The 14,698-nt window shown below is 48.2% G+C and overlaps 1 protein-coding gene across 4 annotated transcripts in view; it reads left to right on the forward strand.

The window, feature by feature from the left end:
• LOC146854003 (glycine N-phenylacetyltransferase-like) overlaps positions 1 to 14,698 on the forward strand; it is a 401,407-nt gene that overhangs the window by 25,175 nt on the left and 361,534 nt on the right. For 2 of the 4 annotated variants that reach the window (XM_085651865.1, XM_085651866.1), the window contains exon 2: positions 10,716 to 10,757. The exons of the other annotated variants lie outside the window; for them this stretch is intronic. The gene's annotated coding sequence lies outside the window, so the exon portion shown is untranslated. The remainder of the gene's footprint in view (positions 1 to 10,715; positions 10,758 to 14,698) is intronic. 4 annotated transcript variants of the gene reach the window in all.

The raw sequence follows: 14,698 nt of genomic DNA on the forward strand, positions 1-14,698 counted from the left end.
CCGCCACAAATTTCCTACTACCCAGCATTCCCCAGGTCGCCCGATAAAAATGGTACCTCACTTGTGTGGGTAGGCTAGTGCCTGTGACAGGAAATGCCCCAAAACGTACTGTGGAGACTTCAAAATTATCGATCCCATAACTACCTGGTTTTGTGAGCGAGTCACCTGCATTTTTAGTTTGGGGCTCAGCCGCCATCAAGGTAAACCAACCAAACCCAGACATTTCTGAAAACTAGATACCCAGGGGGGTCCAGGGAGGTGCATATTGTGTGGATCTCCCAACATTTTCTTGCCAGAATCCCCTGCAAACCTCAAATTTAGCCACACATTTTCCTCACTTTTCTGTGTGGGAAAGTTGTGGGATCGCCAGACAAACTTCCTACTACCCAGCGTTTCCCCAAGTATCCCGATAAAAATGGTTCCTCACTTGTGTGGTTAGGCCTAGTGCCCGCAACAGGAAATGGCCCGAAACCTTCTGTGGAGACTTCATAATTATCAATGGGAAAACTACCTGGTTTTGCAGGGGAGTCATCTGCATTTTTAGTCCTGGGCTCAGCGGCCATCTAGGGAAACCTACCAAAACTAGACATTTCTACCATTTGCATGGAAAAACTGTTGCTTTCTTCTGCAGCACTTTTTCCCCTTTTTTGTCCCCAAAACCCAAACTTTAGCTGTATTTTGGCTAATTTCTCGGTCCCCTCCAGGGGAATCCACAAAACCTGGGTATCTTTAGAATCCTAAGCAAGTTAGAAGAAAAGGACACACATTTGGCATGAATTCCTTATGTGGACAAAAAATACGGGGGCCTAAGCGCAACTATCCCAAATAGCCCAAAAATGACTTCGAACGGGTGGGGGGGGGGGGGGGGGGGGAGGAAGGGCCTAGCAGCGTAGGGGTTGATAACGGTTGACTTCTATAAACAAAAGTTCAAGCATCATCTGTGCTTGACACATGTCTCCTATCCACAATCCATTCTCTGTGTTTATGGAGAAGGTGGTGCAATTGACATCAACATTCCATGGTGATTTGCAGAAGAATCCTGGTGCCCAGATAGCAGAAACCACAGGGTCAAGACAGAGGTGTGAAGGAGTGTCCTTGTTCTTCCTCACCTCTTTGCATGCATGCAACAGCATGGAATCAGAGCTCAGCAACATTATAAAGATAAAGGTCTACTGTGCCTCCAGTCTGAATTCTATGGAGCTTTGCCTTTTCCTATTAGTTGTAAACAAAAGTTTGCTCTTTTCTTCTAACAGTGTAATAATATTACACAAGGTGTGCTGTTAATTGCTTCAATATCGTCACAGCAATCACAGCACACTTTCTATCACCTCTGTTCTGCTTGTTTATCCTTGTATCTGGATAATATTGTTACAACAGTTGTTAGGGGCTCTGGGCCTTCTACCTGTGAACCCCTGAGTGAAATGTTTCAATCAATTGTTTGCACAGTAAAAGTGCATTGCCTGGCTGGATGGGGCAGGAGGGGCTGGCATGTCTGCCCCATGCTGAGTGGGAGTCAGAAGGAGCTGGTGGGCCTGGGGGGAGGGATACAATGACCTATTATCATCTGCTTTGCACTCTGCGTATCTGTGCCATGGATGTCTGCCCCTCTGCCTGACTTTTCCCTATCCCCTTAAACGATATTTCAAACTGAATGTTTGTCCCTCGAACTCATTCTCTCAGTCCCAGGCACAGCCCCTTTAAACGCTGCGTCCGCCCCTTTAACTGAAACTTCAGCCTGTCTCTCTCTTCTAAAGTTTATCATCTTCCTCAAGCCCAAACTCTGCCTCTCTGTTTATCAAACTCTCTCTCCCTCAAATGCACCCTCCCATCACATATCGTCCCCCCAAAAACTCTGTCTGTCCCTTTCTTCTAGATCCTCTCCCTTACTCCAAAGTCTGTCTTTTTCTCTTTTAAACTGACTGCTTACCCTCTCCTCTAAACATTCACATACCCCCCCCCCACAGCACCACACCTCCCAACTCATCCCCCATGGGTGTGTCCTCAGAGCCGAGTCAACATTTATTTTAAGCGCTGTGTGCAAGTAAAATTGGTCAGCATCATCAGACCTAACCTTTGCAGTAGGTTGAGGGTCGTCCCTGAAGGATTTTTTGTCAGCTGAACAACAGGTTGTCTGACTTGCAGGCATTAGACCTGCTGATGGTGGCATTTCTAATTCTGGCTTCTGGAACTAACAGTGACTGATGGTGCACTCTTCCAATTTCCATTAATGCCCACTTAATAGTGTGTGCATACGTGCAATGTCCTGGATGCCTCCACCCTTCATAGCAGAGCCTCCTTTACCCTTATGTAGCTCTTTCCATGGCAGCGGCCATGGTAAGGAGGCATAAACGCACTTGCAGCTGCTGAAAAGTACAGGTAACTGGACCATATGTTCTAGGTCATAAACCAGCCAGCATTTGTTCTTTGGGCTGAAGAGGCTCTGGAACAACAGTTTAGGAAGCTAGTGAGTAGATCTGACTGGCTATGAATGATGTACATATCATCTTTATGAAAAGCCTTGAGGGTGAGCAGCCTGTCTTTGTGGACAATGCCGGGATCACATTATGTTTGAGAGTGTACGTGATATTTAAAAAGTATATTTTGCAACCCTGAAATTATATCATTGTTTTATGTTCACAGCACAAGATACCAAACATATGGGCCAGTTTGGTGGAAAGGGTACTCTGTCACAAAGGGGACAAAGTACTCTCTTTGCAAATCTGAAGGTCCAGTCACCCGATTCAGAGACAGGCAGGACTTTCGTATGTTCTCTCTCTCTCAAACACTTTGTGCACCTCTGTCTTGTTCATTCACCACTTACTGAACACAAAACACAATTCTACAACCACACAATTCCACTCCACACATTTCTACAACTAACAATTCCAACACAACACAGAGATTTCCACTACACCCATATATATCCACTACACTCCAAACCAAAACATATAGGTAAAAGACATTGTCATTTACAACACCAATAGCTCTAACTCTCGCAAATGCGAGACCTATTGCATTGGAAAGGCTTGTTGAAAGATAGTCAGCTATAGCAGCCCTTTGTGATATGGCAGGCTATATTGGGTCATTTCAGCTTCACACTATTGCTAGTTAGGGTATTTGCACCCCGCTGCAGCAGGCACATTGTTAGACCTGGCATCTTTGGCGTGACTTGGACAGTGGCACCTACCCTGCCAACTAGAGACCCCCAGATCTAACATTGGTGGTCAGCGGTGAGGATTGAACTTGTATTTGTACTTGACCCACAGTAATTGGTGTACATCACTAGGAGTGCAGACCACATACTGTATTTCTATTTTTCAGTAACTCTTCAAGAGCATCATGTCTCAGGTGGCAACAAGTGAGAGGGCAGAAGTGGAGTTTTCCATTGCGGATTTGTATTCGTACAAAGTTGAGGAGCTCAAGCAATTCTGCAAAGAGCTTGGTTGCCCTGTGAAAAGCGGAGCTAGAAAGGATGTTCTACAAAGAATCTTGAAGGCCTGGTGGGAGGCTCAAGAGAAAGGTGGTGCAAATGAAGAGGATGGTTTTGTTCCCCAAGATCTGCCTGTGGGCAGAGCAGTCTCAAGGGCTGGCAGCTCCCATTCCAGTAGGGGGCTCACTCCAGAGGAGTTGGAGGAGAATCAAAGGGTGAGAAACCATGAATTGGAAATTATGAAAATGAAAATGAAGCAATCAGAAGTAGACAAGGCGGCGGAGGAGAGCAAGAATGCCCGTGCCTTGGAGGAGAAGAAATTGCTTCTTGCTCATGAAGTGAGCATGAGAGAACTGGACATCAAGGCCAAGCAGGTGGAGTCCGGTTCGAATGGTGGCAGCGCACAGCCAGTGCAGGGGGGTGAAGTATATATCTCCAAGGATTTAGTACAGAATTACAATAGGAGTGAAGATATCTATGCCTGGTTTACATCGTATGAAATAGCATTGAGAATGAATGGTGTGCCTGAACAGCATTGGGGGGCGGGCCTGTGGAAACATTTTGAGGCTTCTGGGAGGAGTGCTCTAGAGCCCTTAGAATTAGCAGGTGCCATGACCTATCCCAATATGAAGGAGGCCCTATGTCTCAGGTATGGACTTACTCCAGAGCAGTATAGACTGCAGTTTAGGAACTCCAAGAATAAAGAGTCTGAGACTTGGATGGAGTGTGGGAATCTGTACTCGCGGGCACTGGAATGTTGGATGAAGGGCAGCAAGGTAACTGATTATAAGGGGTTGTTACATTTAATTAGTTGGGAGCACTTGAGTAGTCTATGTGTTCCAGAGCTGCGCCAGCATCTTTTAGACAGCAAGCTGACGGACCCCATTAAGCTTGCTAAGGAGGCGGACCGCTGGACCAGTACCAGGGTCCACAGAGGAATTGTGGGTACTATTGCCAAAGGTGGGCAGGGTCCCCAGCAGAAGAGTGGGGGGGACAAGGGTAACCAAAAGGAGTTCTCACAAGGGCCCCAAAACAGTTCCCAGGGTAACCAGTCCCAGCTCCCCAAGTCAAAACCCAAACCAACCTGGCCCCCTAAGGGCAGGTCGGATAACAAGGGTCCCATTAGGTGTTATCACTGTCAGGAATTGGGTCACAAGTCTCCTGTGTGTCCCAAGAAATCCCAGGCACCCTCTGGTGCTCCAACCCCGGGTATAGCTAGTGTAGCTTTTGGTGGGGATTTAATTTCTAGCGATTTGGAGGGATTAGCAGTTATGTCCCTTGTCTCTTTAGGAGACACAGAGATGGTCCAGGAAACCCCTGTCCCTGATAACACTAAGAAGTACAGGCAGTGGGTGACCATCAATGGGAGGAGGGTGGAGTCTCGCAGGGACACTGGAGCCAGTGTGACTACGGTCAGGTGTCAGTAGGTCCCTGAGGAGCTGATCATTCCAGACGTACTTCACCCTGTAGTGTCAGCTGACAACTCTGTGCGCCTTTGCAAGGTAGCACATGTTCCCTTTGAGTGGGGGGGGGTCTCAGGTCCTTTCAGAGTTGTTGTGAGTCCATCCATGCCAGTCGACTGTCTGCTAGGTAATGACCTGGAGAGTTCCCCATGGAAGGAGGTGGAACGCCAGGCTCATTTGGAGATGTTGGGTTTGCCTGAGTGGGTCTGTGTGACCACCCGGTCCATGGCAGCCAGACAGGGTTGTGAAGCAGACCTGGAGCCTGAAACAGTGGCCCAGGTCCCTGCCAGAAAGAGGAAGGGCAAGGGGCGTGGTGCGTCCACCCCCGCTGTTCCCACGGTCCAGGAAGGAGCAGAACCTGTGGGGGATGCCCTGGAGCCTACAGGGGAACAGGTAGCTGAGCTGGGAGACATACCTGAGCTGACCCATTGGCAGCAAGAGGGTGGTCCCTCGAGAGAGGAGTTCTGCCGAGCGCAGAAGGCATGCCCTACTCTTGAAGGTCTGCGGCACCAGGCTGCAGACCAGGCAGCAGGTGCTGATCCGAAGAACTTCTTTCTCTACTGGGAGAATGACTTGTTGTACAGTGAGCCTAGGTTTGCTGAGCCCAGTGGATCACGTACCCTGGTGGTACCCGCAGGGTTCAGAGACTTCCTACTGGGTCTGGCTCACGACGTGCCTCTTGCAGGACATCTCGGGCAGGACAAGACCCGACAAAGGCTTGCCATCCACTTTTACTGGCCCGGGATGAAGACGGACGTCGCTTCCTTTTGTAAATCATGCCAGACTTGCCAGGCAAGTGGCAAGGCTGGAGGAAAATGCAAAGGCCCTCTCCAGCCTTTTCCTGTAGTGAGCACCCCTTTCGAGCGGGTGGGGATAGATATTGTGGGGCCACTGGACCCCAGGACAGCCTTAGGCAACAGGTTCATCCTGGTCCTGGTGGATCATGCCACCCGGTACCCGGAGGCTATCCCTCTCAGGACAACCACAGCCCCGGTGGTGGGCCGTGCGTTGATGGGGATCTTTTCCCGTGTGGGTTTCCCCAAAGAGGTGGTATCTGACCGGGGTACCAACTTCATCTCCAGGTATATGAAGTCTCTGTGGGAGGAGTGTGGGGTAACTTATAAGTTCACCACTCCTTACCACCCTCAAGGAAATGGGTTGGTTGAAAGGTTCAACCGGACCCTGAAAGGCATGATCATGGGGCTGACAGAGCCCATGAGATGGAAGTGGGACGTCTTTTTGCCATGCCTATTATTTGCCTACAGGGAGGTACCACAAAAGTCTCTAGGGTTCAGTCCCTTTGAGCTTTTGTACGGGCACCCTGTTAAAGGACCTCTCAGTCTGGTGAAGGAGGGTTGGGAGAAATCCCCTGGGAAAACCCCCCAGGATGTGTTCAGCTATGTGCTGGCCATCCACAACCAGACACAGCGCTTCGGAGCCTTCGCTCAGGCGAACCTGGAAGCCAGCCAGGATGAGATGAAGAGGTGGTATGACCAGCATACCACTCTGGTGGAATTTCAACCTGGGCAGATGGTGTGGGTGATGGCACCAGTGGAGCCTTGCGCGCTCCAAGACAAGTGGACTGGGCCATACGAGGTGGTGGAGCGCAAGAGTGAAGTGACCTACCTGGTCAATTTGCGGTCTCCCAGGAACCCCATGAGGGCCCTACATGTGAACCGCCTCAAACCCCATTTTGAGAGGTCTGAAATAACCATGCTACTTGCTACAGATGCAGGGATGGAGGAGGATAGCGATACTCTTCCTGACCTCCTGGAAGCTAAGGAGCAAGATGGGTCAGTGGATGGAGTGGTCCTCTCGCCCACCCTGACCCCAGAACAGCAGAGGAACTGTCGCCATGTGCTGGGTCAGTTTGCATCTCTGTTCTCCCTGACCCCCGGTATCACCAACTGGTGTGTCCATGACGTGGACACGGGAGATAGCATGCCTGTGAAACAGAAGTTTTACCGGGTGGCTGACAAGGTCAGGGCCAGCATCATGAAGGAGGCTTCTAAGATGTTGGAGATAGGGGTGATTGAGCCCTCCAGCAGCCCCTGGGCTAGCCCAGTGGTACTTGTACCGAAAGCTGCTGCGCCAGGTGCCACTGCAGAACTTAGGTTTTGTGTGGACTACCGTGGGCTCAATGCGGTCACGAAGACTGACGCACACCCCATCCCCAGAGCTGATGAGCTCGTGGATCGGTTGGGAGCTGCCAACTACCTCAGTACGTTTGATTTAACTTCTGGGTACCTGCAGATTGCCTTAACCGATGGGGCCAAGGAGAGGTCTGCGTTTTCAACGCGAGAGGGGCACTTCCAGTTCTGTGTCATGCCCTTTGGGTTGAAGAACGCCCCTGCCACATTCCAGAGACTGGTCAACCAGGTATTGTCCGGGCTGGAGCAATTCAGCGCCGCATATCTGGACGACATTGCTGTGTTCAGCTCCACGTGGGAAGAACACTTGCAACACCTCTGCGCAGTGTTGAAGGCTCTGCATAGTGCAGGCCTCACTATCAAGGCCACTAAGTGCCAGATAGGGCAGGGTTCGGTGGTGTATTTGGGACACCAAGTAGGAAGCGGCCAGGTGGCGCCCCTACAAGCCAAGATAGATACCATCCGGGCCTGGGAACCCCCCAAGACCCAGACAGCGGTGAGAGCCTTCTTAGGACTCACCGGGTACTATCGCCATTTTGTCAAGGGGTATGGCACCATTGTTGCTGCCTTGACAGAACTAATTTCCAAGAAGTTACCGAAGAAAGTGATTTGGACCAGTGCCTGCCAAGAAGCTTTTGATGCCCTGAAGGAGGCCATGTGTACAGCACCTGTACTCAAGGCGCCTGACTTCTCCAAGGAATTCATAGTGCAGACAGACGCTTCTGAGCATGGGGTGGGAGCGGTGCTCTCACAACTAAATGATGAGGGCTTGGACCAACCGGTAGCTTTCATTAGTAGGAGGCTACTTCCCAGGGAACAGAGGTGGAGTGCGATTGAAAGGGAAGCTTTTGCTGTGGTCTGGGCGCTGAAGAAGCTGAGACCCTACTTGTTTGGGACTCACTTCCGGGTTCAGACGGACCACAGGCCCCTCAGATGGTTGATGCAGATGAGGGGTGAGAATCCTAAGCTGTTGAGGTGGTCCATTTCCCTACAGGGGATGGACTTTACGGTGGAACACCGCCCCGGTACAGAACACGCCAACGCTGATGGTCTGTCCAGGTTTTTCCGCCTTAGCGATGAGAACTCCCAAGAGGGTGGGTAGTTCTCCCCACTTTCAGCTGGAGGGGACACGTGTTAGACCTGGCATCTTTGGCGTGGTTACCCCTGACTTTTTTTGCCTCTACCTCCTGTATTTTTGATGCTATGCTGGATTTCGTTTTTGCTGGTTTAGATGCTTTGGGCACTTTGCCACTGCTGATCAGTGTCAAAGTGCAAGTGCTCCCTTGGTAAATTGTTATATTGATTGGTTATCCATGATTGGTATATTTGTTTCACCTGTTAGCCCCTAGTAAAGTGCACTGCGTGTGCCAGGGCTGGTGATTCAAATGCTACAATTGGACTGCAGCACTGATTGTGCCACCCTACAGGAGTAGCGCTAAAATGATGTCTTAGGCCTGCTTGCAGTGCCTATGTGCAGTCAAGGACTGCCATGTCGACCTGGCCAGTGCACCCACTGACCAGGCCTTATCCTTCCTTTTCTGTACATGTCAGGCATCCCTATGGTGGCCCTAGGTACCGCCCTGGGCTGGGTGCAGTGTATCTGAAAGGTAGGGCATGTACTGAGGTGTGTAACATGCCCTGGTAGTGAATTACAGCCATTTTCGTTTTTCACTGCTGAGAGGCTATCTTGCCCATAGGATAGAATGGGGAAGGATGTTTACATGCCTATCTTCCCATAAGGGCAAGATAGAAAATCCAAGTTTGGTATCTCTGTGTACTGAATTTAATTATACATCTTTTTAGCAAGATGGTTTTTAAATTCACTGTGTGAGAATAGCACTTTTTAGAAAGTAGCTATTCTCCTGTTTAACCTTCCTGTGTGCCTGTGTGCTGGTTGGCTGACTGGTGTCATGTGATGGGCTAGGTGGCTCCAGGAGCCTGGATGAGTCAGCAGCAGGGTGAATAGGGAGATCTGCTTTAGATGGGTGGGAGGAGTAGTCCCTGGGTTTGAATAGGGCTGCCCCTGCCAGCACAAAGCTGGCTCCACCCCCTGCTCGCCAGGCTGAGGACTCTGCCTCTGCTGGCACAAAGAAGGCTCCACCTCCTGCTGAGCGTCTAACGACCCTGCCCCTCACTCTGAAAGGAACCAGGTGCTCCAGAGCAGAGCACACCCAGGAACCGGTTTGAGCAAGGGAATCCTCCCACTGGAACAAAGAGAGACAAAGACTTGGAGGGGTATAAGAAGAAGACCCCAGACACCTAAACTTTAGATCACTTTGGAACTAAGAAGAAACCTCTGCCAAGGAGAAAGCTGAAAGGGACTGAAGAGGAGAAGACTGCCTGCTTGCTGTTTTGCTTTGCTGCCAAGGAGAGGGGAAGGACTTTGCTGTGTCCCCTTCTTTTGATTCTGATCTCCAAGGGCCTGAGAAGAGCTGGCTCCCTGTTAAGAAGTCCCAGGAACAAAAGGACTTCACCACCAGCTCCCCTGGAACTCTGCTGAAGGAGTTCTGACCTGCCTTGGAGTGCTTGCCCAGTCTCGGGGCCTCAGGAGGTCGTTTTTGCTGTGTTTGGGAGCTGGGAAGCAGAAGCGTGAAAAAGAGTAACTGGTACCCAACGCATCATCAGATTGCGTGTCGTAAGAACAAGAGTGCGTGGAAAATTTCATCGCGGCACCATCGCAACACGCAGGGTCCCCGCATCGCCGAGTGTGTCAAGCATCGTCCCGAAGCGTGAAGATTCCTGACATTGCGAGGGTCGTCGCAGAACCAGTTTGCGAGCCGCACCACTGCCGGTGCGTGGCGCATCGAGAGTTGCGGCGCCGGAAGGCAACGCTGCGCCGTGCATCGTGCCACATCGAAGCGTGTCGCATCGAACCTGTGCGTGAAGCTTCCCCCTAAGAACCCTACGCAACGAAAGCCAAAGTCATCGCATCCTCCCCCTACAGATCGGAGCCGGCGCATCCACCTCTGCTGCGTGAAGCAGGGCTGCTGCAAAGCCTCCCCAGGATCTCAGGAGTATCGCATCGCCTTTGCCATCTTCCTTGTTATAGCTTTTGGGAACCTTATCGCAACTACAGGTATTGTTGGGCACGAAAGTGTCGCATTTTGGGCATTGAGAGTCGCATTGTGCCAGACACTGACTTTTACATCCTGGAGTACTTTCTGCAAACTCTTGAACTATCTTTGAAGTAACCTTTTGAATTATATGTTGGTTTGTCTGTAGTATTTGGTCTTGTGAAGTTTTTAGTAAAGATACATTATTTTTCTAAAAGTGGTGTGGAGTAAATCTGTGGTGTTTTCACTGTGTTACTGTGAGTGTTGGTACAAATACTTTACACATTGCCTTTGATAGCCTAGACTGCTCAGGCCAAGCTACCTAGAGGGTGAGCAGGGGCTATCTTAACAGTGTATCCCCCTTTCCCTGACTAGAAGCAAGGGTCCCTACTTGGACAGTGGTACCTACCCTGCCAACTAGAGACCCCCAGATCTAACACACATTAACATAAAAAACTGCCTGACTCCTGCTAACAAAATAACAGTCTGTAGAGCAGATTTTCTCACCAGACTATATTTCACAATAGGCTGGCGCAATGTAAGTATAATATACATTGTACCTGACTTGTGATAACTCTGCTCCAGCACAACCAGCTAATCAAATCATCTTTCTATATAGGATTCTGGAGTTTCCTGACTGAAGACTTCTTCTGGATGACTGGTAGGTTTGGGTAATGGCAACCACTTATGCATCAGGAACAGGAAATGTTATGAAAGGTAATGGCTTAAAAACAACATGACTCAATATCCTGTACAGTTGTGCAATCCCTTTACACCACAGAAGTCTTATGTGAAAGGTGAAAAGGGGGTTCAGCTAATGGCCATTAAATTCCTGACCTCTCAGCTATGACAGCAAACTAGAGTTGATACCGCCTTTCATATCAGCTCCTCATGCACAACACTTTGGCGTCCCACAGAGGTCCATCCTATTCCTTCTACTGTTCAACTTCTACCTAACTTCCATATCAAACCTGATTAAATCATTTAACCTCACCTGTTACAACTATGTAGATTACACCCAAATAATTTTTTTTAATGGATGGTCTGGAAGAACTCTACAATTTAAAACTTGATGACTGACTGCAGGCCATGAACACACGGATGAATTATAACCATCTAAAGCTAAACACTGATAAGACAGAGCTTATGACCTGCGGACAATGACAAAACTACCAGCCTACTGCCATATGGCCTAAGGAACATGAAGTCCCTCCACCAATATCAAGAGAAACTAAAAAAACTAGGAATAGCCATCAATTCAGATCTATATTTGATACCACATTAACAACTTAAAACAGATTGCCTTCTACACAATGAACACACTACATTGCCTCCTCTCATGCCTGTGATACCAACATAAACTGCATGCCATTATCTCACTTGTAATATCCAAGCTTGCCTATGCAAACAGCTTATGCCTCAGCACACCCTCATTCATAATGCACAAAAAACAACTAATGTTTCAAGATTTCTTCTCTACCTCCAACCAAGAAAACATATAGACATGACTCCTGTCTTGCAATCACTCCACTATCTACCTATAGCAAAAACGGCAATGTTCAAGGCAATTTGCATTGTTCACAGAGCACCCAAGAAAATGGAAAGATATAACTACAAGCTGATTTCATGCAATGCAAACAAATCAGGACACTGAAATCCTGGCTTGCATCACTTATCATACAACCTTACCATAAGCAATCTGTAGGAGGCACTGCTTTCTCAATACAAACTACCAAGTGACCAGCCAGCATTTGAAGCATCCAGGAGCCTATACACTCCCGAAGACAGTTGAAAACATTGCTATTTCCAAAACAACTACACCACCACACCTTCAGGCAAGAGAACTAGGCCTGGGCGTAAAACACCAATCCGCATGCAGAGATTGCTGTATTTGGGCACTCCCCATCCGGAGTTCCTGAATTCTGCCTTTCCGGGCACGAAGCCAAATTTTTTCCAGTTCGCTTGCTCATGGTTTGTTTTGCCACTTTTGAGTGAGCAGTTCAATAATTTTCGGCCGCTAGGGAGCTTGCGCGATACTTTGCTCTGGTTTGTACCGCTTCCGGCCATGATGATGCCAATGACCGTTCACAAATATGCCACTGAAGCAGCTTTTGTGCTTGAGAAGCAGCTGAGAGGCTTTTTGAGAGGATTTTCTTCTCCAACTGGCCATTGGAGTTGTGTTATTTGTCCGAAAAGCCTTTTTTTTTAAAAACTTTTTTTCCAACAGGAAGGAAGTGCCACAGAGATTCCAACTTCCGGTTCCTGTCCAGCAGGCTCTTCCCAGTGCTTTGTCCATCTCTTCGTCAATTTTCATTTGATTTGGAGTTGGAAACATCACTCTCCTAGTTTGTTGCATATATATATCATTGTATTTAAGGACATTGTATTTCAGATTTCCCAAGTAAGTTCAAAAACTGGTGTTAGGGGTGTTGTTTGTTTGACTGGGGGCATGCACTAGGATTTAATTGTATTTGTATTCAATTTTTAAAATGTATTGTGGTGGGTGGCCTGAAGTTTCAGTGGGGGCCTAGTTTTGTTTTGCATGTCATTTTTCTTCTTTTGTAAAGGAAACATTTTGAACAGTTCAGTACATTTTATCCCTGTTTTATAATACATTTGCAATATTCATTTAATTAATTATGTGGTCTAGTCTGCCAATGGGCCTTCCAGCCAGTAGGCCCAGTAGTTGTCACAGTGAGGAAATATGAATTTTTATGGTCAGTTGTGTCCCCTATCTTAGACCCCAACGGCTCCATGTACATGCTACAAGTACATGTACGTTCCCTCCACTTCAAGCTATGAAGACGCAAATACAATTGTGTCCAACGTTGATATGTCCTCTTTCAGATCTGCCATGAATAGGTCAGATATTCCGTTCCTAAGTATGTCTTTATATGGTATACTTTTCACGTTTTCCAGCTCTGGCAAGGTAGGCCCTGAATTCTGCCATCGAGCTTTTCTGCTTCTGCCTCTGAATGCTCCAGCCTGGACCTGCATCTGTATCCATGAACTTTGTCTTACTTCCTGCGCAGCCAACGATGCCTAGCCCGGCCTGTTGCCTGCCAAAACTGTATTCAGCCTTCAAGTTATCTGCTCCGCTCCTCAAGAAATGCATTCCTGTCTAGTAGTTTAGGTAAACATCCCTCCAGCTGCAGAGCAAAGGGCCCGGCCTTACTGTCTCCGTGCAAGTAATTCATGACTTTCGTTACCATGGTAGGCCCATGCCCCCTCGCATCTCATGTAGACACTTAGACGCTTGTACACGCACTAACAGTCAGTATAGAATAGGCTTTGTCCGAAAAGACCTTTCCTTCCAGATAATATAGTTCCTTAAACACAAGATATTAGATATGATTTGGGACTAGGTTGTCCTGACACCCCAGACTTCTGTCTCCTCATGTAGGGCTAAATGTCAAGTTCCCTTCACCCTCTAGTTGCACGTCAATCACACGTCATGCGGCTGCGCGCGCATCTCTGCCATGTATTTTTGCTGACTTTGCAGGATTCTCTTATGGATCCACCCACTTGTGTCATCATCATAATGACGTTTCTAGTATACGCCTCTATGCACGCCTATTGTAACGCCTTTTTCATTACGTATGTGTATTCTTATCAGCTGTTACGCCTCCTGCATCTGTCTTTACTGTAATGCATTGACTATATATATTATAACCTGTCAATAATGTATTGCTGATCCCTTCCTGAACCTTCGTGGTGACGGAACTCGATTGCCTGGTTCGAACCATCATCATCATTCCTTTGTAAGGAATAAATTCCCTATTATAACCTCAAATACCACGGATTCTGCCTCTTATTTTTACTGAGTTATTCGTATTGTATTTTACCGCATAAATTAAGTCTAGGTAATTTAAATTTACCACACAATTGGCGCCCGAATAGGGACACCTCTCACACCCCACGCGCCGGAGGTGCTTTGCAGACCCGGTCTCCTGCCACAGCCGGACGGACAATTACGCGTACCCGCAGGATTTCCTGTATCTCCCTCAGGCCAACGGGGGCGACTGAGGCTGCGATCAACACCCAGACGAGGCGGTGAGGAGTGCGGAGAATCCCGACCAGAGCCTAGCTGAGAGAGCAAGATCCGAGGTATACAGAGGCCCACCAGATTCCGAAGTTCCGAAGTATCTAAGTCACGACTATGCAAATACTAAAATCGATGTATTCAGATTTGTTCGTAAATTGAAACTGCGAAAATTCTTTTCAACACACAAGTCAACCAGAACAATGATACCCACACCGCCTGTTCTAAGTCCCACCTCATTAACAGCAGGGGATGCTGGGCTCCTACAGGACCTTATTCAAATGCAGGATGAGACCATCACACATCCAGCTAACCTTGGTCTGGGGCAGGGAGGAGCTATAGCACCTACCCCATTCAAACCTAAATCTACTTTCTGTCCCCTCATGTTAAAAGATAACATCGATATGTTCCAAGACAAAGTATCACAAGAACTAAAGAGTTTGCATCTTAAACAATCCAATATCAATAAGAAACATCGATATCGTGACTTTGCTTATCACCAACTTGTAAAGAAGTTACAGAACAATGTCAATATTGTGGTCCGCCAGTCGGACAAGGGA

This window comes from Triturus cristatus, chromosome 4_1 (genome assembly GCF_964204655.1).
Source record: "Triturus cristatus chromosome 4_1, aTriCri1.1, whole genome shotgun sequence".
Lineage (NCBI taxonomy): Eukaryota > Metazoa > Chordata > Amphibia > Caudata > Salamandridae > Triturus > Triturus cristatus.